The sequence below is a fragment of the Chinchilla lanigera genome, unplaced genomic scaffold, assembly GCF_000276665.1.
Source record: "Chinchilla lanigera isolate Chin_1 unplaced genomic scaffold, ChiLan1.0 scaffold00009, whole genome shotgun sequence".
In the NCBI taxonomy this organism is placed as follows: domain Eukaryota; kingdom Metazoa; phylum Chordata; class Mammalia; order Rodentia; family Chinchillidae; genus Chinchilla; species Chinchilla lanigera.
Genome location: NW_004955410.1, coordinates 28,976,494 through 28,980,608, shown reverse-complemented (window position 1 = coordinate 28,980,608; position 4,115 = coordinate 28,976,494). Strand labels below are relative to the sequence as shown.

The window sequence follows — 4,115 nt, the reverse complement described above, 5'->3', positions numbered from 1 at the left end:
TGCCAGGCAGGCACTTTTGCCGGTGAGCTAAATCCCAAGCCCCTCTATTTCTTTTAACTCCAAGAGCTCAGCTGTACTTTCAAAAAATCACAGAAACCTAAAGGTTTCTGTATATCCAGGTGCCTGGGAATCAGAACATAACTGAAGGAACCAACTTCTTCCAGATCCTATGGTTTGCGCCTTCCTCCTCAGTCAGATGATGTCCAGGGTGTGATGGTTTAGATTGAGAATGTTCCCCCAGTGGTTCACATGTTCAGAAATGGGCTTTCGGAAGGTGATTGGGTCACGGCAGAGCTATGGCTGTTTTGATGTCAGAAGGTAGAGCCCAGCTGGAGGTGGGTCATTGGGGCATGACCTAAAAGGATGTTACACACACACACACACACACACACACATGCCATTTTTGCTGTGCTTCTGACCACCATGACATGTGCAACTTTGCTCCCCCAGATCTTCCCACCATGCCCTTTCTGCCTTGGAGCCAGCTGACTATGCTTTGAATCCTCTAAAAGCTATAGGCAAAATAAACCTCTCCTCCTCTTCTTTGTGTCTCACTGATGAAAAAAGTGACTAAAAGGGGCTGGAGATTTAGCTCAGCGGCACAGTGCCTGCCTGGCAAGTGCAAAGTCATGAGTTTGATTCCCGGTACCGGAAAAAAAAACCACACAAAAAAAAGAAAAGTGATGCCAATCACCACTGCTCTGCATTCGGAATCACTGCAACAGCTGCCTGCTGGCTTGCTGCTCCATGGAGTATCTAAGACACTCCCGTCCTCAGCCTCTATCTTCGCGGCTCCTTCCCACACATCACAGACTGATTAATCTCAGAAGACAGTGTAGAGAGATGGTCAGGACATGGGTTTGGAACAAGAGACCTCAGCATCAACTCCACTGCATCTCCACCTCCTGCCTGGAGCATCACTTAGAGAAGCTGTAAAAAACAAGACAGTCAAACATTCTATGTGTCCTCCTAAAAACAGGAACCACTACCCTTACACACCCTCCCCTAAATTTGACTCAGAATCTAATCAATTTGACTATCGTTATCAGAGTACAGGAAATCAAAAGGAGGGAGTAACACAACACAAAACGAAGGGACGGATCTGCAAAGTTCAGAAGGTTAAAAACCTCTCACAACAAAACTGAATTTACTCAACAAGTAAATTCCAAGGAGAGAGAGAGAGAGGGACAGAGGGTGGGAGGGAAGGAGAAAGAGAGGTCTCTTTTCCAAGAAGGAGACTTAAGAGACATAACAACCAATTTCAATGTATAGCTCTTAATTGGATTATAACTAAAGCAAAAAGAACTATTTTTAATGTATGAGACAACCAAGAGCATGTGAACAATGATTACATAGTTGAAGATATCAATATTAAGGAATTATTATTAATAGGTAGGATGATAATATTGTGGGGTATTTTTTCCTTTTGTTTTGTTTTGTGGCACTGGGAATTGAACCCAAAGTCTTTGCATTGAGCTATATTCTTAAACATTTTTTTTAAATTTTGAGGCAAGGGCTTGCAGTGTTGCTAAACTGCCCAGTTGAGTTTGAACTTGAGATCCTCCTGCCTCAGGCTCCTAGGGTGTTGGGATTACAGGAACATGTCACATCTGACTTAGTGTGTGCATGTTTTCTTTAAAGAGTCCTTGTCTTTTAAAGACATACATTGAAATCTTTGTAGATGAAGTGATATGACAACTGGGATTTCAAGGAATTGGTGGTGGGGTGGAAAGTGGAGGATATAGATAAAACAAGACTGGTCATAAATTGGCAATTGCTGAAGTTGAGTGACAGATATGGGGGAGGTTGATAGTACTATTTTCTCTTTTGTACATTTGAAATTTTCCAATTTTCTCAGGATAGCCTGTTTTTTAGGTCCTCTAATCTCCCATTTTCTGAGTTCTGTTTGCATTGTCCGTTGTCATTTAACATGCTCCTCTGTTCTCTGACGTCCTGTAAACAATTAGTAGAATCTGGAGACTTGACATTATAGCAATTCTATTTGGGGCAAGAATATTTTACAGGCAATTCTTATACTTCTATCAGGAGGGACATAACGCCTGCAATAAAAAGGTTTTTAAAAGTTAGTTTTCCCAACTGAAAAATGGAGATGGTTCTTAGAGAGGTAATTGTGAGGTTAAACTGTTTATGTAAGTAGAAAACCAAGTACAGAGCCTGCCACATCCTGGTATTTTACAAATGTCAGTTGCCTTCTCTTAACCTCTCAGTAACCTCTCTAATAATTTCCATTATCTATTTGATCGACTTTTGAGTACACTTAAAATTCCAGGGCTGGGGTGTAGCTCAGTGTACAGCGCTTGCCTCAAATTCTCAAGAGCCTAGGTTCTAGCTGCAGTGCTGCAAAACAGACAAATTTCAGGTCTTCTATGATCTTGTCCTACTCTACTTTTTGTTCAAGTTTTAACTTCTTCATCTGCTTCTCTCCCTCTCTCTCTCTTTGTCACACACACACACACACACACACACACACACACACACACACACATTGCATTCCTTGACCCATTCCTTAGCTTAAACCAGTTCTCCCACTGGAGATGCCCTTCTTGTTTCTCTGCTGTCCTCCAGGACTCGGTTCAGGACCCTCCTGAGCTTACCCCAGCGATGCCTCCCTTACTGCTCTTGCATTGCTATCTGTTTGGATTATTAAACTTCACATGAAATGCATTGCCCCATCGGTACAGGGCAGGCCAGGCAGCTTTTTGCCCAGCACAGTCGGTACCATGTACACCACAGTGGTGTGCCACAGATGTCTGCCAGGGGAAGAGAATGAAAGGATGAGCCAGGAAACAGCTCCAGCCTGAGCAGAAGCGGGCAGAGATGTCCGGGCACACCAAACAGACTCTCAGTTTGGGGATGGGAGGAAGAAAAGAGATGCTTTTATTTCATCTGAAAGAGAAAGTGTCTGCCCTCATGATCATACTTATTTTGCTAATTTCTTTCTAAATTGCACAAATGAAGTCAGGCCCTGATATTACTGTGTTGATGGACAAGATTGAAAAAATCAAGCAGCAAGCTCAAGGCTCCAAACACACAATGTGGGTCACCAACTATCACACGCATGTATTGAAGCACATACACGGGTCCCTATGAACTATGGTCATCTCAGAGGACAGTTATTCTTGTTCCAGCAAGATGTGCCACAGTCCTATCTATCCAAAGGTTGGCTTTTAACAAGGAGTCACAATGTCACAACCGTCTAAGCCATAAGGTGACAAGGGGACTCTAAAATGTTCTGTGGCCGAGCAGTAAAATTCTACCCTCCTTTCTTTTCCCCCAAGTCTCCAGACAGTTCTCCAGGCAGACAACAGGCCCCTGAGAGACCATAGTGACCTTCAGTTGACCCTGAAGTCTTTGCAGCTCTTTACCATAGAATTATGAAAGATTGCATTGTAGGATGAGACTATTTCTTTCACTTTTTGAATTTTGACCATAATTTTCTTTTTTACTCCTACTTACAGTAGCGCATCCTCAGCCTACAACACAGCACTATTCCTTGGTGCCTCGAAGGAAAGATGCAGCCCTCTCACAGCTTACAAAAGGCCGGAGAGCAGAATCTGATGGAAATGTAACCAGTCCTTCCTCTAAGAAAAATGCACAAACACATGCAGAATTTGGCATATTGTTTCATGTATGTTTCTGAAATGGCATTTAAACTACTAGCTATACTTCCCCCATCACTCTTTGAAAACCCACTTCTTACCATTCAGGAAAAGCGAAATGCCATTTCTTTAAAGCACAAAATGTTCCAAAACCATGTCATGTTCCTTCAGAGAACATGTCATGTTCCTTGCTCTTATTCTGTAACAATTCTCCAACATTCCAAGAACTGCTTGAAACGATGGTCAGTCAAATGGTTTTGTGAAACTGTTGGACAATCTTGGTTGACTTTTCTTTCTACCCCACTGTGTTGGGGATCATACCCAGGGCCTTGTGCGTGCTCGGCAAGTGCTCTACCATTGAGGTATAGCCACAATTTTATTTCTCTTTTGAGACAGAGTCTTACTAAGTTATCCAGGCTGTGCTCAAACTTATAGTCCTCTGGCCTCCGCCTCTCAAGTAGCTGGGGTTATAGGTCTGCACTACCACACTGAGCT

General features: G+C 42.9%; 1 long non-coding RNA gene across 1 annotated transcript in view; it reads right to left on the bottom strand.

The window, feature by feature from the left end:
• Nucleotides 1-3,773, bottom strand: part of LOC102008072 — a 19,983-nt gene extending 16,210 nt beyond the window's left edge. Inside the window, exons 1-2 of the long non-coding RNA XR_259880.1 lie at nt 3,722-3,773; nt 3,478-3,602 (exon numbers count right to left, since the gene is read on the bottom strand). This is a non-coding gene — a long non-coding RNA (uncharacterized LOC102008072). The remainder of the gene's footprint in view (nt 1-3,477; nt 3,603-3,721) is intronic.
• Nucleotides 3,774-4,115: the final 342 nt, after the last annotated feature.